Source organism: Phyllobates terribilis, unplaced genomic scaffold (assembly GCF_046119375.1).
Source record: "Phyllobates terribilis strain yellow unplaced genomic scaffold, ASM4611937v1 Scaffold_5__5_contigs__length_657084704, whole genome shotgun sequence".
NCBI lineage: Eukaryota > Metazoa > Chordata > Amphibia > Anura > Dendrobatidae > Phyllobates > Phyllobates terribilis.
In genome coordinates, this window is record NW_027362765.1 from 146,022,588 (window position 1) to 146,037,119 (window position 14,532).

General features: G+C 40.0%; 1 protein-coding gene across 3 annotated transcripts in view; it reads left to right on the plus strand.

The window, feature by feature from the left end:
* Positions 1-684: 684 nt before the first annotated feature.
* Positions 685-14,532, plus strand: part of SCN4A (sodium voltage-gated channel alpha subunit 4) — a 133,273-nt gene continuing 119,425 nt past the window's right edge. For all 3 annotated transcript variants that reach the window (XM_073683128.1, XM_073683129.1, XM_073683126.1), the window contains exon 1: positions 685-819. The gene's annotated coding sequence lies outside the window, so the exon portion shown is untranslated. The remainder of the gene's footprint in view (positions 820-14,532) is intronic.

Genomic DNA, 14,532 nt, shown 5'->3' on the forward strand with positions numbered 1-14,532 from the left:
TGTTGCAGATTTTCCGCACTATTTCTGCATCCATTCAAAAATATGCAGCATAAAAAAACTCACCAAAAATCATCATGGGAACGTAGCCTTAGTGTGTTTCATATATGACCACTCTTCTTCCCCATCTTGTTGATGTCAGCAGACACTCGTTTGCTTCTGCTGGTAGATGGACCCACAATTGCCAAAAAAGTGAAGCATCCAAATTCTATGTTAGTGTTGTTTTTCTATGGCACCAGTAAAGTAAAATGTTCACACGTTCAGTATTTGGTCAGTATTTTACATCAGTATTTGTAAGCCAAAACCAGGAGTGGGTGATAAATACAGAAGTGGTGACGTGTTTCTATTATACTTTTCCTCTGATTGCTCCACTCCTGGTTTTGGCTTACAAATACTGATGTAAAATACTGACCAAATACTGATAGTGTGAACGTGGCCTTAGACTCCAACTTCATAATTAACCTTATATTCTCCACTTCAGTCTGAGTGCCCTGTGCCCTTTTTTTTTGTTGAAAGCCTGGTTTGCATGTCCAGAGGATTGAGCAGAGTAATATGGGAACACATAGCAACATTGTCTACCCAGCCCTGCTCCCGGCTCATAGTTGCATGTCATATCATTGGCCAAGTAGGGAATTAATGTCCGAAACCCGAGAGAGGCAAGTTTTACCTGAAGAGTTTGTTAGATGCTCAGATTTCAGGCGTGATCATCTGACATCAGCTGCAGCTGTCTTGCGAGGACTCTCTGGCCGACACTCTCACACTTGGGAATAGTCTGTGCCACAAAACTTCTCTCTTGGAGATTTCTTATGTCCATCTGACAAGGTAAATCCCATTTTCTCCATTTATCTATGTTGTCCTTTGTTCCCTCACTCTCAGCCAGAGACGATTTTTGAAAAAAAAAAATGTTTTCTACAATTTTATGTTGCAAAATTAACCATTTCAGACCTCATACCCTTTATTCTAACGAGGTCAAAATAGACTGAGGGCTCATCTATAAGAAGTAATATGGTGAGAAATTCTGTGAAAATTGGAGGTATAGTTGTGGCAACATTATTTTTTTAGATTTTTTTGTGGAACGGTGGTTAGCAAATGGATATGGTATGTGATATCATAGCTAGATAGATGAAAAAAATCTCATCCAGTTTTGTTTTTTTTTACTTAACACCTATAGTAGATTTGTTTTTTTTGGCTTTATATTGCTTTAATGAGCCATGTCAGGAGTCGACTGAATCCATCAAGAGTTTATCTCCTTAGGTTTCATTCCGACGATGAGTTTTTGGCGAGTTTTTTTACATTGCTTATTTTAGAAAAAGAGCAAGTCACCTATTTTACTTAATGGGTGCAGAAAATCTGCAACATCAAAAACTCAGCAAAATCTCATCTCTTATAAAAACTACTTATCAGGATCAGGTACTTGTGGAAAAAGTTGTAATGGTTTATATATTGTAGTTTAAAGTTATTGGTTATGGAAAGAGTAGATGTAGATTTTTTGTAAGTTTATGTTGCTAACAGTATAGTTTTATGTGTATGAGTTTTTTGGCCAATTGAGCTGGTTCAGTTATTATTTCCTGTCTGTGAGGCTATTTCTATAGATCAACTGAAAAATTTCACAGACGTAAGGAAGATTAAACATGAAGCATGGTCTTTGTAGGAGAATCTTACAAGGAGAAATCTGGTAACAAGATGGGCATGGAAAATATGTAACAGAACTTCCACCGTCTGGCCAAGATTTTGACATTAAAGAGACAGGACTTGATTTATGGAAAGAAAGTAGTCGTCAAGTTGGGAGGGGCTGGGACTGTCATAGTAAACAACTTCTTCTGATTTTCCAGACATTGATTGGTTCATTATATATATATATATCTAGGTATGATCTTTGGACATATACTGCAATATACGTACAGCTTGAGAGACATGTGGGATGATTTTTTTTTTATATATATAATCTTTAAGTGGCAAAAGGATAAAACAATAATAAAAATGTTGACCGAGGAATGACCATATTTCCTACAACTTTCAACATATTCATTGATTTTTCGAATCTTTTGAGTCATTGGATTCAGAGATGTGTTATTGATCCATAGTCCTTGTTAAGCCATATGGTGCCTCTAAATTCCACCATATTAGGGTACGTTCACATGATCGTATTTTTGGTCCAAGTGCTGTCCATGGAAAAAACTTAGCACTCGGACCAATGTTATTCCACTGTGCTGTTCAGATGACTTGAAAAAATGGCAGCATGCACTATTCTCTTCTATATATTAGGATTAGACTCGCCTATGGGAGCACAAAAAAAATCAGATCCCATACCGATCAACAGTATAGAGTCCAATTTTTATGAATACTTTGCCAATATTAACCTAGTAACTGTATTTGTACTTTTAAATTTTATTCATTGCTGATGTATAAAATCGGATGCCATACAAATGACAATTCGGATGAAAAATCAGTTTTTTTCTGGATGAAAATTGGGCCATTTTTTTATACGGTCGTATCAACTTAGCCTATCAGGAATACAATACTTCAATTTTTTCTAATGGAGAAATCTGAAATCCAGGCAGAAAACCTCTATTTGTCTCAATAAAGAACATATCGAGCTGTAGTAGGTACCCTATCACAGCTTGGTAAAACATGGTAATTGTTTCAAGTGGTGATCTAACTACAGATGAGCGAACCCAAACTTAAAAGACAGTAAGTGTCCGAACACTGAGACCGAGAGAGAATTTTTTTTTTCCATATCCAAAGTTTAGGTCTCTATTGTTTTCACTGGGGTTCGGGTTCTAGTTCATGTTTGGGTACAGTTCTGGTACCCAGACCGAACTTTAGTCCAAAGTTCCAGAACCTGAACTTAAACAGGTCCGCTTATCGCTAAATAACAAACAATCCAAGAAAATCAAATGCGCTAGTGCTGATTCATCAAAACTGGTGCGAGAGAGAAGTGGAGTAATGTATCGCAATCAGTTAGGTGGCGGTTATTATTTTACAGAGACTTTAAAAAATTCAAATTGGCATCCAGTTAGTTGGCAACAACTTCACTTTTACTTTGCACTAATATTAATCATTCTCTCTGCATTATGCAGAATACTGAGAATATGTTTTGTCCGGAGTGTTCCTTTAAAGTCTAAGAACTCTTGACATTTTTGGAATTATGGCTCAGTTTTTTTGTTTCCTAATTGGATATTATGCATATGAGTCTTCAAAGAATAGGGTTAATTAAATTGACAACTATGTGTTACATTTCCCCTTATCTGTATGGTCCATCTTAACTCTATTTGACTCCGGCAGCACTGATTGGCTGCATACATGCTATGGTTGTGTGCAGTTTTGCACCAATTTTGGAAAACCTCTGCAAAATATGAAATAACTGAATAACATCACTGAACAATTGAAAGGAAAAATGCTCCAGATTATATTGAAGTATTTGGAAAAGTGGATAGATTCTCTTATTTTTTCTATTTTTTTTTTTTTTAAGTTTTGTGATATTTTATATATTTAATTTGCACGTTATTTCTCAATTTACATGTCATGTTCCAGAACATACTGATCTTCCTAAGATCAACATGTTATAGTAAAAGTGTCGTATTGTAAATAATTTTAGCAGTTGCATAAAATTTCTTCTAGGACTTCTTCCTTTTTTTCTGTGTTTTTTAATAATTCTAAGAAAATCAAGCGAACCAAACCATTTTTGATAAAAATTCTTTTTTGGTACATCATGTAAAGCATGTTACTTTTTTCTTTGCAGAAAATTTCAAAAAAAAAAAAAAAAAAAAGGTAAAATTCCGCAAAATCACTGAAAAGAAAAGCCTTTGTATGCAGCTTATTTTGTAATGTGTCATCAGAAAATTACCGGTTGCATTAATCAGGATTTTAGGTTAATTTTTATATATATATATATATATATATATATATATATATATATATATATATATATATATATATATATATATATATATATATATATATGTATATGTTGATAATATATATTTTTTATATTTCATATATGCAAATTGACTCTTCATAGCGGAAGAGGACTAGAACTCTAGTGCCACCTATTGGAAGTAGCAATCCTAAAAGTCAATATCGACCCTTTAACGAGCCTTGCCATATGACTTAGGATAAAAGCCAAATCAGAATCTCAATTTGCAGACACAGGGTTTCGGGGTGTTGCCCCTCGTCAGTGCAAAGTGTGAGATCTGATTTGGCTAGGTGACAGGCTTAAGTCTGGGATCTAAGGGGTAATATTTCTCCTTGTTGAGAGTAACAAGGCAGGCCTGGCATGTCAGAGTGAGGAGACTTTTATATACGCCATGCATGCTCCTTTATTAAAAAAAAAAAAAAATCTTGCAATTTTTGCTCTGGCCACTAAGGGCTCATTTACATTTCCTGATGCAATGTGTTAAGCAACTACCAACTGGTAACGTGCTTGCCGACAGTCGTTTAATAGCCTGTTCACACTGGCCGACTCCGCTGCAGATGTGTTATAGATTGTATATAGATTGTTATAGAATCTGTTATAGATTGTAAAGTGCTAACAGGTTGCCATTGCTTTCAACAGAGCAGGTCCGGTTTACAAAGAAGAATGTACTACCAAGAACGATGGCACAAAATATCATTTTACCTGATGACCGAGAGTTTTGCTCGCTCGTCGAGTGATCAACAGCCCATTTAGACTGTACGATTATTGTAAGACGAGGGTTCCCAGGATAATTGTGCTGTGTAAATGGACCTTAACGCTAATATTAGACTCCTTCTTCCTCTTGGGCACATAGACATTAGCAGCAACACACTGAGTCGGACTCTACTGAATTATGCAATGAGCATGCTCCCATCTGGGCAAAGATCATTTTGAAGGGAGGGAGAGAAGGTGAGCTGTGACATCACCTTTTAAGAATGGTGGATCTTTTTTATCTACTGTACATTGAGGTGTTATCTTTCATTGTAATCCTGTCTGTGACAATAATGAGACGTCTGAAAAGACTTAGGGACATATCCATGCAGAGTTTTTTGGAGAGGTTCCACTCCAAAAAAAATACCCGAAATATTGCTCAAAATAGTTTAAAAGATTCTTCAAATTCATTTAAATTGAAAACCCACTTTGCTGTTCATAGACGTTCACAATTTTGATCATTTTTTTTATTAGCTTCAGGAATTTTCCGCTATGAACCCCCTACTTTCCAATAGAAGCTAATGGAAAAGCTACAAAAACGACACAAAGACGCTGGGCATTTTTTTTTTTTTAGCATTTTGCATTTAATTTTGAGACACTTAGCATTTTATTCATTGCTTAATGGATGTAGAAAAACCCTGAGAAAATCAAATGCTAACAAAATGTTGACTCAAGTGTATGTGCACACAAAGTCTTTCTGAAGAGGACGAGCCAATCATGTTCTTAAAGAGGAAAGTTTTTAAGGAAATGCCAGCATCTTTTTTTCCTGAGGCATCTGCTGTATCATTTTTTTTGGTCATTTCTTGAGCGCTTTTTTGACATTTTTAGCCAGCGGTGGAATTTTTTTGAACCTGCTAGTGTTTTTGTTTTTTTTGTAGCAAAAACGCTGAAAACACAAAATGCAGAAAAGACGTGCGGAAGATGCCCGCGTGTCTTTTTAAGCATTTTGCCAATTTTTTTTTACTTCTATTACAAAGTATAGAGCATCTTCTGAGTGGAAGCCGCCTGAAGAATGGACAGGTCACTTCTTTTAACCACTTGATGTCTTTTGGAAACCTGTTAAATGGTTACAAAAACATTATGAACATATGAACAGCAAGTCACTCAATTTGATGGATTTCCCTGGTTGCTCTACTGTCATTAGAATCCTACGCTTGCGCAGTGTGTAGAGTGGAGCCGGCCGCGCTTGTGCAGTGTGTATAGTGGAGCCGGCCGCGCTTGTGCAGTGTGTATAGTGGAGCCGGCCGCGCTTGTGCAGTGTGTAGAGTGGAGCCGGCCGCTCTTGCGCAATGTTAATCGGGAAGCTGCGCATGCGCCACGATACGCGGCTGCCCGCTTGACACTTCTCTTTAAAGGGATGTTATAAATATAGTACTTTATAGTATAATAATAGTAATAATTTTTCTTTTTTAATAAATTTGCAAAAATTTCTACATTTCTGGGGGGGGGTTTTCAGTCAAGATGGGGTGCAGAGTGTACTTTAATGAGAAAAAAAATGAACTTTTTAGAATTTACCAAATTGCTGCAATGAAACAAAGAGTGAAAAATTTAAAGGGGTCTGAATACTTTCCGTACCCACTGTATGTGGCACGTCTGTTGGGCATGTTGGATTTCAGCATGCCTAGTGTTTTGTTCACGCAAGAAAAAATCTGCTGCCAGTGGAGTGTGGGCTTGAAAACCCTCAGCTGAGCATGGATATATAGGGATAACTTACATGTGCTTTTACAAGTTTGCAAACCAGTATTACATAAGTGTTGTTAATGTTATTACAGACAAAATAGGGTGACATTTTAGACGAGAAAGCAATGACCTACTGGAGCTTTCAATATTAACATACTCCACAACCTATCAGAATAGAAGTATGGTGAGAACATTGGCCATGTAACTGGGAAAACATTGCTCAGCGTGCTAGCAACCAAAAAGATATGTGATCTGTGCAATTTCTCTCAGAGTTCAAGTACTAGAACAAGAGGTCATGCACTAAGGAAGTTCTAAGGAGCAAGAAACAGGATCAAAATTTACATCCAGCATAGGAAAAGCATTCTAGGTATCAAAAAATAACTTAAAGAAGGCAAAATCATGGTTAAGCAGATGTGGAAAATCCACAGCAGAAAATTTGTACACGTTAAAGGGAATCTGTCATTAGGATCAACCCTCCTAATATGGGTTAGCAGGACAGAGAAAGTTGAATAAAATGAAATTTTGATATCTTCTAACCAATGTCTTATTCCAGTGAAATCCACGTTTTCTTATATGTAAATAACCTGTTAAGATCTATGGGCGGGACACAGATCTCCAGAGCTTATTGTAAATGAAAGGAGGTGTTACAATTGTGAGTCATGCAAGAAAAAAAAATAGAAGTATGCAAAAATACTGGAATCGCCAAATAAAAAAGTAATCTTTATTATAGTACAAGGACAAATCAAAGCACAAAGTTAAAAACATTTAAAAAGCCAATAGGCTTCACAGTAATACACTGGGTGCATCCATCATAAGACTGTCACCTATAGGAAGTAGCTGTCATGCAAGGTGAGGGAAAGACTAAGTGCAACACGAAGGGAAGAGGGGGAGGAAGCCCAAACACTAGGAAAAGGGGGAGTGGAGACCCCTAGGCTGATCTAATAACATCCTGCCCAACCTACCGTCGCTATATAGGTTACACACCTATCGCCGAGCAGGAACCTAAACCCTGTATATCCCTAGAGCTTGGCCCTAGATAGGGAAGGGACAGGGTGAGCACTAGTCAAGCACCCTACAAGCTAAAGACAACAAGGTAGACAGACAAACAAAGGGGATACACTTAGGTTGAGCAGACCCCAGAGAGATAACGCCAACTGTCCTCCAAGGGCACCAGAGAATGAATTAGCCGACTGCTAGTGCTCCAAGCCTACACAGAGGTACATAGAACTATCACCGGTGACTCTCTGGAGAAACAGAAACTATTTAACTAGCCAGAAGGTGGAGGTCGCTGATGGGTCCTAAAGGAAGAGGATATAACTATACTTCAGAGATGAGGGAATCAAGAAGGCATCTGCAATGCCAAGCACAGTGACCTTCTACAGCCGGCTCCAGATCGACTGTCACACCTGACACACCCGTGACCGTAGCAATCCTAAAAGTCAATATCAACCCTTTAATGAGCCTTGCCACATGACTTAGGATAATAGCCAGAACCAAAATCTCAATTTGCAGACATTGTGTTTAGGGGTACTGCCCCCCGTCAGTGCAAAGTGTGTGGTCTGGTTTAACTGGGTGAGAAGCGTCTGACCGGTATCCAAGGGGTAACGTTTCTCTTTGCAGAGAGTGACATGTTAAGCATGTCAACGTGAGGAGACTTTTAAGTCGCAATGCTCCCCTGGGAAATATGCAAATTGTCTCTTCAGAGAGGAAGAGAACTAGAACTGTAGTGCCACCTATAGGAAGTAGCAATCCTAAAATTCCTATAGGTGGCACTAGAGTTCTAGTTCTCTTCCTCTCTGAAGAGACAATTTGCATAATAAGACTGACACCTCACCTCATATGTCCAAATGGTAACAACTGACAGAGAACCCCAAGAAAACATATGAAAATATGTCACAATTTGGTTGAATATTAATGGTAGTGGCAAAGAGAAGGTAATAAGTCCTGAAAAATTGGTAAAGAAAATAAGGAATAAATAACAGTAGACAAATGTGTGCCTATATTGAATACTGTAAATAAGTATGTGTATCAGTGTATGCACAGCAAAAATCAGCAAATCCATTAAACCAATAATTAAGTTATAGTGATAAATTGAAAGAATCAATCCATGAACTATAATGAATCAAAAAGCTAACCATCAATAAAAGCCTGTGCTAAACATATATAAATCCACATATTCAATACCAAAATATCAAATTGGACATGAAACGTCACATAAAGCTATATAATAATGAAATTGTGAGCAAAAAGACAGAAATGCATATAGGAGGAAACCTGTAAATTGGGGCAAGATGTGATGAATGAGGAAAAGACTCCATGCATATTGCCACCTGTGTGGTGTGTGACATGTAATGACTGACAGTCTGCACTCCTGATCTACATGTCTCACACTGGTAACGTCCCCTTTCATTTACAGTAAACTCTGGAGGCAGATTCTCTTGAAAATATATGTCTGGCCCAGAGCTTATTTTAAAAGAAAGGAGGCATTACCAGTGTGCGTCATAGATCAGGAGTGTGGACTGTCAGTCATTACATGTCTCACACTGGTAACATCCCGTTTCATTTAAAATAAGCCCTGGAGGCAGATTTTCAGGGAGATCAGTGCCCTGCCCATAGATCCTCCTAACAGTTCATTTACACATTAAGAAAAACTTGAAGTTCTCTGGAATAAGACATCGGATTGCAGATATCCATCTGACAGATGCCCTTTAAGGCTTTTTTTATATGGATTTTGAAGCAAGGAGAACTTTTCCCATATACTTATTTTTGGCAACAGTTTCTTCTGTTTGACTGGGAAAACTGTTCAGATGAAGAGGTTGACGCGCCCCTGGGCCTGTGTCGCGCTGCGTTGCGCACGCGGGAGCTTACCCGGAGCCGGATCTCTTGAGGGTTGTAGTCTCGTGGCGGTGATCCGGTCCGTGCCCAGGGAGTCAGACTAAGTGGCGCTGTATTAGCGGTAGATGTTGGACGACTACGCCACCCGTTGAGTACAGCTAAGGAGCTGCTGCTGCAGGGCAGACCGCTGAGGCCGGTGGTAGGATTGTGCAGCGTGATAGTATAACCCCCAACGGGAGGGGTATGGCCTCAGGGCAGCCGACGTGGATGATGGGGGTAGCAGGAACCACTCGGAGACGGTACGGTGTAGTTCAGGGTCTTTACTGGTGACAACGATAGACCCTCCCGGAGTACTGGCTAGCGACTGGGGCCTGGTCAGTCCTTGAGCAGATGGGATCTCCCCTGGCCAGGCGGAGTTGTAGGCCTCCCAAACTAACGATACTCTTCTGGCTACCTTGCTAGAGGCGGGTATAAGTAGCCCACGTCCCTGAGTGTACCGTGTGGTGCTCACCCGTATGGCCGGTGACTCGGGGCCTTCTAGTGGCTTCCGCTCCACGACGGCGGTGCTGGTCCCATGCGTGTGACCGTGCCTTCGGGTTTCTTGGCCAGAGGACCTGAAATCCCCTGCCTGACGGATTCTGCTGCTGGGTAGGAGTTAGTCCCCACAGCCTCGGACTCCGGGTCCGGTAAGAAATCTTCTCAGTCAGGGCGAGCTCTGCAGCTGCCAGCCCCTGACTCTTTGTAACACTGCTCCCACAGAGCTCCTGTTGTTTCTTCCTATGCTGCTTCTCTTCTCTACTTCTGGCATGGCCCAGGAGCTGGGCCCAGCCGGAGCCACAGCTCCCTGTCAGCCCTCCTGGCTGAACTCTCCCTCTCAACTCTCTAACCCTGCCTCAGCCCCAGGTTTATATAGGGGAAGTCCTTCCCCTCCCAGGACTGGGCAGGAGGTGTGGCATGCATAGGATTCCTGACCAAGAGACCTCCCACCTGCTCTCAGACATAACATTGCATTACTGTGGAAACCAGACCCCTGGGGTGCCACAAGGTAATTCTGATAATCCAGTAATCCCCATGGTCAGTATTTACATATATACACACATATGCATATTTTATAATATTGGTTGAAAATGGATATGTTGATGTAAATGATTATTGGAAGCCACATGTGGTCTTTATGACAACACTGTGCATTCTGTCAGGTACAATCTCGTAAGTACAGCCTCAGGCTTTCTGCCTGGAATTTCAGACAAATGTGTTTTAGCTCAAAAGTAAATTCTAGGGAAAGGACAGTTACCTATGAATACAATAAAGGGGTAAATGTCTGCGATGGAAGCATCCCTTTAATTGTGTCACCCAGGGAGGAATGAGGGAAAAGCTCCAGATGGTCCTAAAGGTGAGAAACCAGCTACAATCTTCATCTTGATTTTATACTATCAGATAAACAATCAGCGTGTGTCACACATACTTAGGGTGTGATCTACTTGATGGACAAGGCACCTGAAGTTTTATTAATGTTCTTAGAAAGTTCGCTTTAGGCCACAGCCCCACTATCAGTATTTGGTCAGTATTTTTCTCAGGGGTGGGTGCCAAAACCAGGAGTGGGTGATAAATGCAGAATTGGTGACTTGTTTCTATTATACCTTTTCTCTGATTGTTCCTCACCTGGTTTTGGCTCCCACTCTTGAGAAAAAATACTGACCGAATACTGACCTTAAAGGGGAAATCAGGGCCTAGCTGAACCACCATGCAATAGCAAGTCTCACATACGGTCTAGGCCCACACATGCATTATGGTGTGAATGGGCGATACAGTCCTTGACAGTATAAGCTGGCAGGACTGGCCTTGTACATAGGGTGCATCAACCGCTCCTACTGAGGATGTTACTTACCACTGGCACAATATTGTATGGCACTTGTAATTGGATAGTGTATGGTATGCTTGTAAGGAAGTTGAAAATTGGTTTACCACCCTCTTACAAATATTCCAGACTGTTATTAACCCCCACTGCGAAATGCTGAACTCTCCAGGACTGTATTGACCATGACTGTTTGCTTTGCGTTACCGTTAACCCCATTGTGTTGGAGATTGTATAGTGAACCGTTAATGGAGGCAACTAGATAAGTTAATGTTAATATATGCTGTTACATGTAGTGCAGTTTGATTTACTATACAATGTGTCTGATGCAACAAATGTGCAACAGTTCCTGAGAAATGCCATGTGTGATGCAAAGGATTGGTGATGTGTTTGCCAGTACAATTTGTGGGAGGAAGTCCCTTGGTCTAACATGCCCAGGGAGCAACTGAGGAGCAGGAGAGAAGTCTTAAAGAGAACCTGTCAGCAGGATTTTGCTAAGTACACTACAGGCAGTGTCATGTTGGGGCTGCTGCACATACTTGTGCTGCGGGACAGTCCTGTGGGCAGGTCTTTTCTTCCTGAGCTGGCCTAGAACACCAAGGAAAGACCCTGCCTACAGTCCTGCCCCAGAGCATGGGCATATCATTAACTCAAAACTGCAAAAGCTGATTACACAAGAACCACAAGATGGATTTCTTCACCTCAAGCATCATATTAATCAGTGCAGCAACCCCAACATGACATTGCCTGTAGTTTACATAGCAAAATCCTGCTGACAGGTTCGCTTTGAGAGTATAATAGTTGTTACAATACTTTATATTGATGACCTATCCTCTTTGCAGGATGAACAGAATGCCAATCTGGGTAGAGAAGCCAGCGAGAAACAAATAGATGGCACTAGGTCGGGTGACTACAGATGAGAAATGTATAGTCATTTTTCTGTAAGTTAGATCCACTAGAATTGTTGCTGCTTTCTTTCTGCATTTCTTTTCCCATTTCTATGTGGGGAAACCACCTGTCGAATAAGTATTAGTGTATCCATAACATTTAATGGTGCATATCACACCACCCAGTGCACTCCTTACATGCTTTGTACACCAACTGATGGTACAACACAAGGAACCATAGAATGTAAGGCTTCCACTGTAAGCAAGGGATCTGCCACAACCCCATTAGGCAGACAATTTATTTCAAAATAATATATAATAGGTGCAGTATACCTATGCTTATACAGTTAAAGTTGGGTGCACATATATGGAATGGGTTTATGACCTGAGCCCACTCCATAAACAGTGGGTGCCGGCTATGTTATACAGCCGGCAACTGCATCTAAGGCCCCCTTCACATGTCCCCTATAATACTGGTACCAGAAAAAACGGTATCGGTGTCATCAGTATTTTGGATCAATGTGTCATCTGTTTTTTTCTGGTATGGCTTAATAAAAAATCAATTCTAAAGCTTCCCTTATACTATACAATGATAAATACGTACAGCACATGGATGACACTCGGATGCCATCTTTGTGCTTTACATATTTTATACGGACCCATAGACTTGTATTGGCCCTTGTCATCCGTGCTGTTGGTAAATGTGTGCAGCACCATAGATTATAATGGGTACGTGTGGTATCCATGAAAAAAACGAATACCACACATACTGCAAACACGGATATGTGAAGGAGGACTCACAGTAGTGAGCAGAGCCAACTCCTATTGCTGCAAATTATCTCCTTCAATCCCGCTGTCAATTGCTGACAGGGCCATTTAAGTGGTTCCATCTGGGGAGAATGCATTTTCCAACACCTCACCCACCCATCTATGGCTCGATCGGGGCTTGCCAGCGGTCTTTTGCTTCCATTTTTGAAAACTTATGATATCCACAATGTGGCTGGGCTTCATAGGAGAACAGTAATTTGCCAATATTCTGTAATACCAAAAAAATTGCAATGTATTGTACAAGAAATCAAATCATTGCAAGTTGAAGTCCCCTACGTAGGGGCTAAATATGTGTAAAAATAGTTTAAAAACACGTGCCCCACAAAAATAAAATAAAATAAACCTCATCCAGTTCCATCAACATAAAAATGAAAAAAAAGTTGAGTTTAGAAAATTGTGACACGAACCTCCAAAAAAAATTTTAAACAGTAAAATATAAAAAAAACTATAGAAATTTGGTTTCATCATAATTGTACTGACATGCAGAATCAAGTTACCAGGTAATTTTTACTGCATTTGTTTCCTGCAACGTCATAAAAAGAAAACTAAAAAAGTGAGAAATTCTGTATTTTTCAATATTGCACCCCATTTAATTTTTTTGCTTGTTTCTCATTACATTCTATGGTAAAGTGAACAGTGTGTCTTTAAATACTGCAACTCTCACAAAAAAATCAAGCCCTCATATGTTTATGCTGATGGAAAATAAAAGTTCTGGCTCTTGAAAGAAGGGGACATAAAACAGCAAAACTAAAAATTGGTCCTGTCAGGAAGGGATTAAAGTGAAGCTTAGGAGACCCCAATATTCAGCAGGAGCAGATGACTGTTGGTCATGATGTTGTTTAAAACAAACCATGACGTGTCTGGAAAGTAGATGAAGTTATATTTATAGTGGAATTATTAGAGACGGTCCATTTTTAGATGAGTTCAGTACAAGTGCACTGATGGAAATCAGATTTCACCTCTTATATAAACTGTACATATGGGGGGGCGATCTATCAAGATTGGCATAGTGATACGCCAGCCTTGATGGAGTAGGAGGGGCACCGAATTCATCAAGAGGCACACACCACTTAATGAATTTGGCGCTTCTTCTGATTGGCATGCGCTGCTTAAAAATTCTTCTCCAGTCAATGAAATGTAAAAAACGCTGCCACCTTTCATAAATCAGATGGACAGACGGACTCAACCACGCCTCGTCCCACCCTGGCTTCTCCCCAACTCCACCCATTTTGGCAGGTCTGACCTAAAGTGTTGTGAAAATGTGCAAAAGCTCAGTTTTTGCGCAACTCAGCATTACGCAAAAAAATTGCAAATTTTCAAAGCTTTTAAGCCTTTTTGGTTGCATAAAAGCTTTGATGAATCGGCCCCATAGAAAACATTGTGTGTAAATATACATTGACCCCAATTCATCAAGACCGACGATGTTCACGCCAGTCTTGATAAGGGAGCATGTTGGAGGCGCACGCCCCTTAGTGAATTAGGAGCATCTGACAAGTGGCGTGTACCTCAAAGTGCTTTCCACAAATCTTTCTCCAGATTTCTGGCGTGAAGCACACAGCAGTTCAGCTCGTCATGAATTACGGTAGATGAGTTGTGGGAATACGCACCTGTCCTGCCCCAGTTCCTCCCATTTTGGTTGCGCAAAAAATTCTGCAGCTTTTCAAAATGACTTATGGAAGAATTCTGTATAAATCTAAAAAATGAGATTTGTATTGTCTGTTTGAGCCTGTTACAAGTATTATACATTAGGAATCATGCACACAGCCATTCTTCTGCATGGTATG